A 14,864-nucleotide genomic window follows, 5' to 3' on the forward strand; every position below is an offset into this window, starting at 1 on the left:
TGGATTGGCTTGTATCCATAAAAGCCACCATGCCAACAGTGGAAGAGTTATCAAGTTCTACTCTCTAGTACCCAACATCAGACATGTAGAACTCAGGATAACCACTGCCTTTTAAGGGCCCCACAAAGTCCGGCTTTCAGCTTCATACCCAGCAAAACCTTCTAGAAATAAGTGTCATTACTTTGCCAAATGCTGGCATCACATCATATAGCTTTTTGATAGTTCAGTTAAGCAAGCTTTACTCATTCATTCATTTGCTTATTTATATTTTTATTTGATTATTTACATATTTATTTGTTTCCCTGAGTCAGAATCTTGACAAGTAGCCTGGATCCCCTTGTCTTCCCTTTCTGAATGCTAAGATTACAAGTTTATGCCTCTAAAGCATTTCTAAGCCCTCATAAAGCTGTTTTGGAAAAAAAAACTGGATTTGTATCTAAATATAGTACCCATCTTTTATCTAAGCTCAAATTTGTAGCTTACTCTTAGCTGGAATCTGGGTCATAAGAAAGGCAGTGGTAAGGAAATACCCAAGGTAGAAAGGAAAGGCAGAGAGGCAGAGGGTTAGGTCAACATTGAAGAAATAAGACTCAGTTCACATACTGGTCAGCTTGAGCATGCTCAGTCCTGTTAGCCAGCAAGTAGTAAATATGGCCCATCAATATCTGTATTCCTCCCTTTCCCCTTTCCTCCCTGTAGCCCACCTCTCTCTCTCTCTCTCTCTCTCTCTCTCTCTCTCTCTCTCTCTCTCTCTCTCTCTCTCTCTCTCTCTCTGTGTGTGTGTGTGTGTGTGTGTGTGTGTGTGTGTGTTAATTTCTCTTTGGAAAGGATACAGGACTTTTCGCCTCTAAAAATGGCAAGAGCCAAACACTTTTTTCATAGAAGGGCTGTTACTGTTTCTCAACAGTCTTTGCATTTCAGCCATAGACACTCCTGTATGACCACCTGCATATGTGTGACTGAATTAAAGAGCAGGAATATTAAGAAGCTAAAATAGTGATCTCAAATTTTAAAATCATTTAATGTGAAGAACTATTTCTATTTTTAACATGTGAATGATTTAAGCAATGTATCATTTTTAGAATTTAATCTGTTTTCACCCATAGAAAGAGCAGGGACATAGTTTTCTTGTAAGTAATGCATTTAGTACCTTTAAATAACACCTCTTCCTTTCATCAGAGCCTAAATTTAAAAAAAAAAGACAAATCCTAGCTTGTCTCTTAGCATGTAGAGCAATTTAGCAGCATGATGGTTGCTTATAAAATCTGTAGATGAACTGCAGAAATACCAACAGCCTTTGGCTCAATTTAACGGTCTCAGAAAATTGCAAAACAGCCTTATAAAATGGGACATGTTGGCACAGCAGAGCAACAGGACACCACACCAGCTTTTAGCTTTTGTACCATATTGAAGCTCAAACATGAAAATTACAGAAAATATCAGTAATGGGCTAGGAGAATGGCTCAGTGGGTCAAGTGCCTGCTGTACAAGGATGAAGACCTTCATCTCCACATAAAAGTTGGGCACAGCCTGTATCTGCAGCAGTGCTGTAGAATGAGAAGGTGCTGAGAAAAGGGTGTCTGGAGCTCATGGGCCAGCCAGTTTAGCTGAGCTGGTAGTAAGCTCCAGGTACAGTCACTAAGCATGATTCTGGTTGTTTCCTAGTGTTTGGGTATCAGCACAGTCTTCATTGCAATTAAAAAGTCAGCTGTCTAGAAACTTAGGGCATTGCTTCTCAGCCTTTTGGCTAAGATCAAGTATAGAAACCTAGGGCAATGGAAACTCCCAGGAATCTATGAGGGTGACCCTAGCTAAGACTCCTAGCAATGGGGGATATGGGACCTGAATCAGCCATCCCCTGTAATAAAGCAAGATTGACAATGGAGGGAATGAGACACCAACCCAATTGCAAAACATTCAACCTGTAATTTGTCCTGCCTACAAGATGTTCAGGGGTAAAGATGGAGCAGAAAGTGACGGAATGGCCAAAGTGGTCCATCTCTAGACCCATGACATCAGAGGGAGCCCACCACTGACACAGTGAATGATAATTTGCTATACTTATAGACAGGAACCTCGTATAATTGTCATCAGAGAAACTTCACCCAGCAACAGATGCAGATCCCCACAGCGAAACACTAGGCAGAGTCTGAAGAATCTTGCAGGAGAGGGGAAGGAAGGATTGAAGAGCCAGTATGGTCAAGAACACTACAGAATCAACTATCCTAGGTTCATAGGGGCTCACAGAGACTGAACAGCTAATCCAGGAGCATGCATGGGACTGACCTAAGGACTCTGAACATATGTAACAGTTATATAGATTGGGACTCCAACAGCAGGAGTAGGGGCTATCTCTGACTCTTTTGCCTGCCTTTGTGAACTTTCCCCCTTACTACCTTGTTTAGCCTCATTAGAAGATGTGTGTAAAAGAATATACCTTTTTCTCAGCACCTCATGGTACCTTCTCCAAAATCTATGATATAATTGGTCACAAGACAAACCTCACCAAATATAAGAAGATTGAAATAATCCCATGCCTCCTATCAGATCACTATGGAGTAAAAGTGGTCTTCAATAGCAACAAAAACAACAGAAAATCCACATACATGTGGAAACTGAACAATATTCTACTCAATGATACCTTGGTCAAGGAAGAAATAAAGAAAGAAATTAAAGACTTTTTAGAATTTAATGAAAATGGAGAAACAACATACCCAAATCTATGGGACACAATGAAAGCAGTGCTAAGAGGAAAACTCATAGCCCTGAGTGCCTCCAAAAAGAAAATGGAGAGAGCATACACTAACAGCTTAATGACACACCTGAAAACCCTGGAACAAAAAGAAGCTATTTCACCCAGGAGGAGTAGAAGGCAGGAAATCATCAAACTCAAGGCAGAAATCAATCAAGTAGAAACAAAGAGAACCATACAAAGAATCAACAAAACCAGGAGCTGGTTCTTTGAGAAAATCAACAAGATAGATAAACCCTTAGCCAGACTAACCAAAGGGCACAGAGACAGGATACAGATTAACAAACTTAGAAATGAAAAGGGAAATATAACAATAGAAACTGAGGAAATTAAAAAAATCATTAGATCCTACTACAAAATCCTATACTCAACACAACTGGAGAATCTGGAGGAAATGGCCAGTTTCCTAGACAGATATCAGACACCAAAATTAAATCAGGATCAAATAGATCATCTAAACAGTCCCATAACACTTGAAGAAATAAAAAGGGTCCCAACCACAAAAAGAACGGGACCAGATGGCTTCAGTGCAGAATTCTATCAGACCTTCTTAGAAGACCTAACACCAATACTCTTCAAACTATTCCACAAAATAGAAACAGAAGGAATTCTACCCAACTCGTTCTATGAAGCCACAATTACACTGATACCAAAACCACACAAAGATCCAACAAAGAAAGAGAACTTCAGGCCAATTTCTCTTATGAATATTGATGCAAAAATACTTAATAAAATTCCTGCCAACCGAATCCAAGAACACATCAAAACGATCATCCACCATGATCAAGTAGGCTTCATCCCAGGGATGCAGGGATGGTTCAATATAAGGAAATCCATCAATGCAATCCACTACATAAACAAACTCAAAGAAAAAAACATATGATCATCTCATTAGATGCAGAAAAAGCATTTGACAAAATTCAGCATCCTTTCATGCTAAAAGTCTTGGAAAGAACAGGAATTCAAGGCCCATATCTAAACATCGTTAAAGCAATATACAGCAAACCGGTAGCCAACATCAAACTAAATGGAGAGAAACTTGAAGCAATCCCACTAAAATTAGGAACTAGACAAGGCTGTCCTCTCTCTCCATATCTTTTCAATATAGTACTTGAAGTTCTAGCAAGAGCAATTAGACAACATAAGGAGGTCACGGGGATACAAATTGGAAAGGAAGAAGTCAAATTATCACTATTTGCAGATGACATGATAGTCTACTTAAGTGACCCGAAAACCTCCACCAGAGAACTCCTACAGCTGATAAACAACTTCAGCAAAGTGGCTGGTTATAAAATCAACTCAAGCAAATCAGTTGCCTTCCTATATTCAAAGGATAAGCAGGCTGAGAAAGAAGTTAGAGAAATAACACCCTTCACAATAGTCACAAACAATATAAAGCATCTTGGTGTGACTCTAACCAAACAAGTGAAAGGTCTATAGGACAAGAACTTCAGGTCTCTGAAGAAGGAATACCAAGAAGATCTCAGAAAATGGAAAAATCTGCCATGCTCGTGGATCGGCAGGATTAATATAGTTAAAATGGCCATCTTGCCAAAAGCAAGCTACAGATTCAATGCAATCCCCATCAAAATCCCAACTCAGTTCTTCACGGAGTTAGAAAAAGCAATTCTCAAATTCATCTGGAATAACAAAAAACCCAGGATAGCTAAAACTATTCTCAACAACAAAAGAAATTCTGGGGGAATCAGTATCCCTGACTTCAAGCAATACTACAGAGCAATAGTGTTAAAAACTGCATGGTATTAGCACAGGGACAGACAAATGGACCAATGGAATAGAATTGAAGACCCAGAAATGAATCCACACACCTATGGTCACTTGATCTTTGACAAAGGAGCCGAAATATCCAGTGGAAAAAAGATAGCCTTTTCAACAAATGGTGCTGATTCAACTGGAGGTCAGCATGCAAAAGAATGAGAATTGATCCATTCTTATCTCCCTGTACTAAGCTCAACTCCAATGGATCAAGGACCTCCACATAAAGCCATAAACTCTGAAGCTAATAGGAAAGAAACTGGGGAAGACCCTTGAGGACATGGGAACTGGGGAAAAGTTCCTGAACAGAACACCAATAGCTTATGTTCTAAGATCAAGAATTGGCAAATGGGACCTCATAAAATTACAACGTTTCTGTAAGGCAAAGGACACTGTTAAAAGGACAAAACAGCAACCAACAAATTGGGAAAGGATATTCACCAACCCTACATCTGATAGAGGGCTAATATCCAATATATACAAAGAACTCAAGAAGTTAGGCCCCAGGGAACCACATAACCCTATTAAAAAATGGGGTACAGATCTAAACAAAGAATTTTCACCTGAAGAAATTCAGATGGCCAAGAGGCACCTTAAGAAAGGCTCAACATCGTTAGTCATTAGGGAAATGCAGATCAAAACAACCCTGAGATTTCACCTTACACCAGTCAGAATGGCAAAGGTCAAAAACTCAGGAGACAGCAGGTGTTGGCGAGGATGTGGAGAAAGAGGAACACTCCTCTGCTGCTGGTGGGGCTGTAAGATGGTACAAACACTTTGGAAATCAGTCTGGCGGTTCCTCAGAAAACTGGACATGACACTTTCGGAGGACCCTGCTATACCTCTCCTGGGCATATACCCAAAGGATTCCCCAGCATGCAATAAAGGCACATGCTCCATTATGTTCCTAGCAGCCTTATTTATAATAGCCAGAAGCTGCAAAGAACCCAGATGTCCCTCAGTGGAGGAATGGATACAGAAAATGTGGTATATTTACACAATGGAATACTACTCAGCAATTAGAAACAATGAATTCACAAAATTTTTAGGCAAATGGTTTGATCTGGAAAATATCATCCTAAGTGAGGTAACCCAATCACAAAAGAATACACATGGAATGCAATCTCTGATAAGTGGATATTAATTAGCCCAGAAGCTCTGAATACCCAAGGCACAAATAGCATAACAAATGACACCCATGAAGAAGTATGGAGAGGGGCATGATCCTGGAAAGGATTGATCTAGCGTTGGAGGGGAGTATCAGGACAGAGAAAAAGGAGAAAGGTGATTGGAGAATGGGTGAAGAGAAGAAGGTTTATGGGACATATGGGGAGGGGGGGATCTGGGAAAGGGGAAATCATTTGGAATGTAAACAAAGAATATAGAAAATAAAAATTAAAAAAAAAGGAGATGTGCCTAGTCTTACTGCAATTTGATATGCCAAAGCTGGTTGATATCCATGAGGGACCTTCCCTTTTCTGAAGAGAAGGAGAGGAAGGGTGGATGTGGGATGAGGGGAGAGGAGGGAAGGGACTGGGAGGAGAGAAGGAAGGGGAAGCTGCAGTTAGGATGTGAAGTTAACTAACTAGTTAATTAGTTTATTAAAATTCAGCTGTCCACAACCTGACTCTGCTTCCTGAGAACCCATCTCTTTGTATTTCTCACCACCAGGAATAGTAGAATTCCTTTATTCTTTGAGCTTCATATATTCCAACTCTTCATGCAAGAAGATTACAAATCCGGCATCTCTCCTTGTTCTCTTTATGCCCTTCTACGCTCTGGCATATTATAGTTGCTCATGGGGTCTAGAGAGATGGCTCAGAGGTTAGAAGCTCTGCCTGCTCTTCTGGAGGTCCTAAGTTCAATTTCCAGCAACCACATGGTGGCTCACAACCATCCGTAATGAAATTGGATGCCCTCTTCTGGCATGTCTGAAGACAGTTACAATGTACTCATCATATATATAAAATCTTAAAAAAAAAATAGTTGCTCACTATATACTCATTTATTTATGAAAATGTTTGTTTATTATTATTATTATTATTTGTATATTTATAGTATGTATATTATTGTGAGTATCTGCCATGTCTTTGAGGGTGTCCTTGGAAGCCAAAAACGGCCATTGGGTTTCCCTGGAGCTGAAGCTACAGGTGAGCTGTAAGCTTTCTGATTTGCCTCCTGGGAACACAGTTCCTTGGAAGAGCAGCAAGTGTTCATATAACCATTGGCCAACACATCTCACTAACTGTTCTTTAAGCATGAACCTTATTTAAAAACAACAACAACAGAATTCCAAGTCTTTCCATTTTGGGCCTCACTGCTCGAAACACTGTTCATTCACATAGTGAATCTCTGACCTTTTTTTGTTTTTGTTTTTTTTTTTTGTTGTTGTTGTTGTTGTTCTTGTTGTTGTTGCTTTTGTTTTTGTTTACAAAATATTTCAAAATAACCAGTATTATAATATGTGGATGAAATTCATTTGTAAACCTAGTACATTCAATATACTCCAGAGACATCTTCAGAATCCATTTGTAAAATATATCATCCTTCCCCTTGTATTGGGAGGACAGGAGGTTCATGCAGCACTTGAGTATTTAACTAAATCATACAAACTGCCTGAGCAGCTGCCAAGCAGAAAGTACGGGGCACGTGGACATTTTACTTGAGTAGCTAAGATTCTGGCCAAATACCCAGGTTTTGGCCATGCCATTCAATTAGCTTCTTTATTTGTATAGCAAAAAATGTGCAGCACCTACTTCATACTGTAGTGGGTAATGTGAGGGGCTCTTGGCATAACAGCTGGCAGAGCAAGGCCATCTTTAATGCTAGATAGAACTGCTATTGGCTTTGTAATTCAAAATGTTCAGAGACAGTCGATCCTAAATCATTCTCCTGGTAAAATGCAGCAATCAAAATTTTATAATTTATAGAGAGGCAAATACTTGAAACATGGTCTGAGTATAACAACTTGAGGTTTGTATACTGTACAAACTAGTGACTGTGAACTGTTTTCCTGTGAGGATTTGCTTTACTCAATTAATCCCTATTTGGAGTCTCACATGAGTTGCTTATCTTTAGCTATTTGCTCTCAGGCCTCTGGTCTGTTATACTGTTTGAGGGGGAAACAACTGTGAATGTAAATGTGGATTTGTGTGTGTGTGTTTTTTATAGTTTTTTGTTCCACAAAGGAATTGAGAGCCGTGCCCAAGTTGTTCTAATAAATGGCTTGGACTGAGCCTACAGTGTTTCTTTCTCTGCACCTTTCTAACTATACCTATATGGAGGCCTGGGAGATTCTATCCTCTGTACACTATAATCTTCTGCTAGCCCAGACCTTGAAGACTTCAGCTTCCAGCCTCCATCTGCTAACCTAGGCCTTAGACTTACTGCTGAATAAAGTCACTCTTTCCAGCTCTTTCTGAACTCTCTGTGGCTGATTCAGTCCAGCTATTCTGTCTCTAACTCCTCTCCAATCTTTCTGATTCAAATTGGCTTCTCACAGCTTCTTACTGAATTGGTCTGCTTGGAAGGACTGTCTCTGAACTCCATGAGTTGAACTGCTCTGAACTGAACTTTCTCTCCCTCACTGCTTTTAAATGGCTGCTCTTTCCTGTCCTTGGGTGCATTGGGTATATTATATCTCTGACTCATTTAGTCAAATCTTTCTCATTTTGCCTGCCCATCAATTAGACTTCATTTTTCGGATTAAAACTATGTACAAACAGTGTATCTGTTTTCTAACCAGAGGGATTAAAGTTGTGTATCAGGTGTATTCAGGTGGATCACATCTTTATGTGATCAGGTTGGCCTGATGTTGCTTGTATTCTAATGCTGATACTGGTTCTTCAATACCTGGTTGTCCCCAGACAAGATAGTCCTCACCCAAGTGATGCTATATGACCTTGCCCCCAAGTTATTTTTGATTGGTGAATAAAGATGCTAATAGCTGGGCATAAGAGACATAAGTATGTTTTAGAGTTCCTGGGCCTGGGAGATCAGAGGAGAACCATAAAGAAGAAAAGAAAGGAGGAGAAAGGAAAAGTCACCATTGGTTAGGAGTCAAGAAAACATGGCCTTGAGGGCTGCCCAGCTCTAGAGCTGATTAAGGCTTGTTGTAAATACAAAGGTTATGAAAATGGTCAATGGGTGGGTAGAAACCCTAGGTTGGGGTTAAACATTTTTTTTTATTGGATATATTTTTATTTACATTTCAAATGATTTCCCCCTCTCTGGTCATTTCTTTTTTTTATTGGATGTTTTTATTTACATTTCAAATGTTGTCCCCTTTCCTGGCTTCCCCCTCTCCCAGAAACCTTACTTCAGTCCTCCCTTCCCCTGCTGGGATTAAACATTTCTACAACATCTTAGGATGAGATCCCTTTCCAGAACAGCCATGTTACTGGATTAAAATTCCCCTATGAACAGCAGCAGCCTACTTACAAAAATTAAAAAAATAATAATAATATAAAACCAAAACCTTTATCTTCTTACCATAGAGTATAAATTTTCTTTTATTTGTTACATTTATTTGTGTGTGTGTGCACGTATGCATGTACACTCACATGCATGCAGATGTGGTATGTGCACATGAGCTAAAAGAGGGATTGGAACCCCTGAAATTGAAGTTATATATGATTATGAGCTTCCAAGTAGACAATAGGAACTGAACCAGTGTCCTCTGAAAGAACAGCAAGCATGCTTAACCACTGAGCCATCTCTCTAGCTCCACGTTAGCTACTATTTTGCAAAAATGAAAAGGATTTGAGAACTCGGCAACCACTGTCATGTGAATAGGCTGCTGGACAAGCATGAAAGGCACTATGGAGAACAGCTCTACTTGTCCAGCCAAATTCTGTATGACATATGCATGACATGAGTGAGCCCACCTGGACCAAATGCAATACACAGATGAAGCCCTGAAGAATCACATGCCTGAGAGACTGATGGTCATAGAAGTCTAGAGGTTGGCTCAATTGGTAAACAAGCATGCCACCTGAGTACCAGCAACCAAGTGAAAGAGATGGGATGTGCTTGTAATCTCAGTGCTGAGATGACTGGTAGATCCTTGGGACTTGTTTGTTACCCAGTAAGCTGAATGCAATGGGTGAGATGCTCATTCAGTGAGAGCTTGTCTCAATAATGTACAGAGCGATTGTGGAAGATGGCACCCATTGTGGACCTTTGCTTGTCATATTCACACACACACATACAAAGATACACATGAAAAAAAGAGAAATAGTCATAGTGAAAGCTATGGTTAATCAAAATATAACTGCATAATCATGAAACTTACTGCAGTTTACAGCACCATTACTCTGATAAAGTCATCCTATGGAGGAAGGAACTTATATTCATAGAAATCTAACCTTGTGTCTTAGTCAGGGTTTCTGTTCCTGCACAAATATCATGACCAAGAAGCAAGTCGGGGAAGAAAGGGTTTATTCAACTTACACTTACACATTGCTGTTCATCACCAAAAAAGTCAGGACTGGAACTTGAGCAGGTCAGGAAGAAGGAGCTGATGCAGAGACCATGGAGGGTTGTTACTTACTGGCTTGCTTCCCCTGGCTTGCTCAGCTTGCTTTCTTATAGAACTCAAGACTACCAGCCCAGGGATGGCACTACTCACAAGGGACCCTCCCCGATTGATCACTAATTGATAAAATGCCTTAAAGCTGGATCTCATGGAGGCATTTCCTCACCTGACACTCCTTTCTCTGTGATATCTTCATCTTGTGTCAAGTTGACCCACAAAACCAGCAGGTACACCTTGTATCATCAGGATTCTGTGCGTATTGACTATTAAATACCAGTAAGGATAAATATCTAACTCCACAGTTTAAAAGGAATGTAAATGACATTCCTGGCCCACTTCCTGGCCATGGTCATGCTCAAAGGATGGCAGCTGCATCATGGGACTCTGTGCTTGCGGATAGGTGTGCTTCATGAGGTTGACTGTGTTAAGGCACTATTGAAGTGAAATAGAGTGAAATTGCTAATGTTTGGAGGCATCTGTCTCTGAGAGAAGAATCAAGAATGAACAGTGCCAATCTAAGCTTGGCTCTCTTACAATATAAAGTCTTATATACAAACAAAGGTTTTGTTTGCTTTTTTTTTAACTATGTGGACAGACAGATTGATCAAATAAAACTGAATTTGTAAAATCATTGATTTAGAGGAGGAACCCTAAGTTAAAGAGAGTTGAGTCAAGAGAGCTGCAGTTGAGAATAATTAAAAGCTGACAGTTAATAAGGAAGAGGGATTCGTGCTTTGTCTGTGCCCCATGGTGACTTTTGAGCCTGCAGTACTAGATAAAAGACAGAGTCTGAGGTAAATGAGAGACAAGATTTTCTTGTTCTGAGAGTTTTAAATCAAATGCAGTCCTTATGTCTCTGCAGATTGCCATTTCTTAGGTTTCACAACTGCCTACGCCTTTACATAGAGCCTCCCTATTGTGCATGTATGTTTGTCTCTCAGTCTGTGCATCTGAGTGTACATATCTGTATATGTGTGCACATGTCTATGTCTGTGTAGTCTCTCTAGGTGTGTATATATCTATGTGTATTCCAGTATTTTTCTTTTCATATGAATGTCATTTTACATAGATGTTAAGGATATAAATTCAGGTCTACTGGCATTCAGGCAAGACTTCTGACCTACTGAGTCGCCTCCTCAAAGTGTGTCCTTAAAGTATACCCAGGGAGTGTGTCCTACTAGAAATACATGATGGTAAAGACCAGAAAACTGACTTCTGAAGAATCATTGTGAAGTAACTAACTTGGTAAGGGATAGGGGAACTTTTAAGGCTCTCAGAACTACCTGCACTGAAGTCTTAAGTCAAGGAGAGGCCAACTAAGGATGGGCACACACACTTATAATTGTAGTGCTTGGGAAACTGAGGCAGAAGGTCCTCAGTTCCAGGTCATCATTGTGGCTACATAGTAAGAACCTATTGTTAAACACAAAACAACACAACAACAACAACAAAAACAAAAACAGCAACAACAAAAAAAAACCAGACACACACAAAAGGAAGAGGAAGGAGAAGGATGAGGAAGAGAGAAAGAGGGGGACCAGAGAGAGAAGAGGAAAAGAGAAGGAACAGAGGAAGAGGTGAAAGAGGAAGAAAAAGAGAGGGAAGAGAATGAGAGGGAAGTTGAGGAGCGTGAGGAAAAGAGGACAAGGAGGAGATGGAAGAACAGGCAGGAATAGCAGGAGTAAATGGATATGAAAGATTTAGCTTCCAGATGAGTGGCAGTGGGAGCAAGCCATGTGGGGCTGGGCAACGGGAAATGCTGCAGATGCCAAGTCCAGAAGGCGAGGGCCTACCCTGGTGCAGTTGTCCCTTTGGAATGACTTTTTAAATCAAAAGAAAAGAAAACTTCTTTCAGCACTTTGAAAGCAATTAGCGCTGGCTGTCTCCATAACTGCCTAGATGCAGATGAGATCACAGCTTGTTGAGAGTTTTACAGAGATGATTTAAGAGTGTAAGAAGAGATGGCTATTCAAGGCCATCTCAATGTGGAGGGTTTTGGCATCACTCACTTCCCATTGAAAGAAAAAAAGATAATGATAAAAAAAAATCCTCAGCAGTCAACATCTGATGAAGGGAAATAAAATTAAGAATTTCTTCCAATGACAAAGAATGCTTTGAGACCTTTTCTGGTTAGATTCTGCCTTCATGGATCTGTCGTGGGTAGACTAAGAGAGCCCTAGGGATAGATACAGCATGTGCACTTTCAGAAACTGATTTTTCCTATTTGTCCTGCTTGGCAGGAAAGTAGACTGGAGGGGAATCTAACTGTCTGGCGACGGCCCGTGATTGGTTCCAACCTCCATGAAGATGGTGTGTGGCAGGAGAACAGAATGTGCACAGACAGAATGACTCTGCCTTGAGGCGCCCATTCTTTTAGTCTAATTCACTCCCGTTGGCTCTGTGGTTTTTAAATAAGGCAGAAATACTAGAAGGTTGTTTTTTGTTTTAATTACTATAAATGACACAATGTGAAGAGTCAGGCTGTTCTTCAGACCCGAATAAGGTTATCTTGTTTTGTTTTGAAAACAAAAACTTTATGGTAAGTGTCCACATATATCACACACAAACACTCCCCCTTTTTCTCTCTCTCTCACAGATTTACAGACAGACATAACACACACACACACACACACACACACACACACACACACACGGGATGGAGGCTTATAAAGTCCTTATTCACTGAGGACCTGGAAATGCCTGGAGTTCTCTTTTCCTCAGCTCTTATATCTTAAGAGACACAGGCCTAAATTCTGTTGAAAGAGAGGAAAAACAAACACCTTCCCAGGAATGCAATGTTTCCATGTTGTTTCCTCTATAGAATGTTTTAGAAAGTCTCATTTAATCTGAGATTCCTTTTCCCTTCATAAAAAATAAGCCCCAGTACCAGAGATCCTTTAAGATGAACCTCATTGCCTTTCTGTGGACTGAAGATTCTCTGCATAGTATATTCACTTTGATCTACAGAAAAAGGCAAACTTCCATTTAAACAGGAAACCTTTTAAAAAATATCGTTATTATATTCCATCACTGGGTAGGTGTGGTTTGAGTATTTAATAAGAAAAAAAAAAAGGTTCCCTCTTCTCGGGTGACTCACCTGTCAAGCACACATCTCTAGTCTATGCTGATAAAGACTGATCGAAGGATAAGCAGCATAAGTACAGAGGAATCTTAGTCCTTTTATCTCACAGATGCCGGTGAGAGTATGCTGGTATGTAGTACTTGTTCATTGCTGCAATAAATAATTGTTTGAAGGCTAAGAGTTTAAAACAACTAGCCTTTACTGAAGTCAAGATGGAAATCTAAACATCACTGGGCTGAGTCTTTTTGGTTCAAGGTCACACAGAGTTCCAAGAGAGCTATCAGTGGAGAGAGTTGTAGCTGAGGTGAGAGGAAACACGTCCTAGACCGCTCACAACTGGTTTAGAGAAGATAGCTCATGAAATTCTCTGCAGACTACAGCAGGAAACCTTGGTCCTGAGCTGTGTGAGATTTTTTTTATTAGATATTTTCTTTATTTACATTTCAAATGTTATCTCCTCATTTCCCCCCAGAAATCCCCCTCTATGATCCCCATTCCTTCTGCCCACTAGCCCACCCACTCCCACTTTCAGGTCCTGACATTCCCCTACACTGGGGCAACAAGCCTTCACAGGACCAAGGGCCTCTCCTCTCACTGATGTCCAACAAGGCCATCCTCTGCTACATATGCAGCTGGAGCCATGGGTCCCTCCATGTGTACTCTTTGGTTGGAGGCTTAGTCCTTGGGAGCTCTGGAGGTACTAGTTGGTTCATATTGTTGTTCCTTCTATGGGACTGTGAATTCCTTTAACTCCTTGGGTCCTTTCTCTAGCTCCTCCACTGGGGACCTCCTGCTTAGTCCAATGGTTGGCTGCAAGCATATGTCTATGTTTTTGTCAGGCTCTGGCAGAGACTCTCAGGAGACAGCTATATCAGGCTTCCATCAGCAAGCACTTCTGGGCATCCACAATAGTGTCTGGGTTTGGTAACTGTATATGGGATGGATGTGGGGCAGTCTCTGGGTGGCCTTTCCTTTAGTCTCTGCTCCACACTTTGTCTCTGTATCTCCTCCCATGGGTATTTTCTTCCCCCTTCAAAGAAGGACCGAAGCACCCACACTTTGTTCTTCCTTCTTTGTGAACTTCATGTGGTCTGTGAATTATATCTTGGGTATTCCAAGCTTCTGGGCTAATATCCACTTATCAGTGAGTACATACCGTGTATGTTCTTTTGTGATTGGATTACCTCACTCAGGATGATATTTTCTACTTCCATCCATTTGCCTAAGAATTTCATGAATTCATTGTTTTTAATAGCTGAGTCGTAATCCATTGTGTAAATGTACCACATTTTCTGTATCCATTCCTCTGTTGAGGGACATTGGATTCTTTCCAGCTTCTGACTATTAAAAATAAGGTTGCAATGAACATAGTGGAGTTCTTATTACATGTTGGAGCATCTTCTGGGTATATGCCCAGGAGTGGTAAAGCTGGGTCCTCAGGTAGTACTATGTCCAATTTTCTAAGGACAAGATGGCAGTGTGAGATTCTTCATAGGAGTGGTTGTGGCTTGGCAATGGGCTTTCCTCAGAGTGTGTGATCCAAAAAGAGACAGAGAAAAACTGCAATGGGTTTTCTGGCTGTCACCACTGTTGGGGTTTGTCTAAGCTCCACCCCACACCTACCTGGCAATAGCCAGGTATGCCCCGCCCCAGAGATCTGGCCCTCTATAAGAGGGGCTACTTGCTCCTCCTCTCCCTCTTTGCTCTTTGCTCTCTGC

Source organism: Apodemus sylvaticus, chromosome 1, assembly GCF_947179515.1.
Source record: "Apodemus sylvaticus chromosome 1, mApoSyl1.1, whole genome shotgun sequence".
Classification (NCBI taxonomy): Eukaryota; Metazoa; Chordata; class Mammalia; order Rodentia; family Muridae; genus Apodemus; species Apodemus sylvaticus.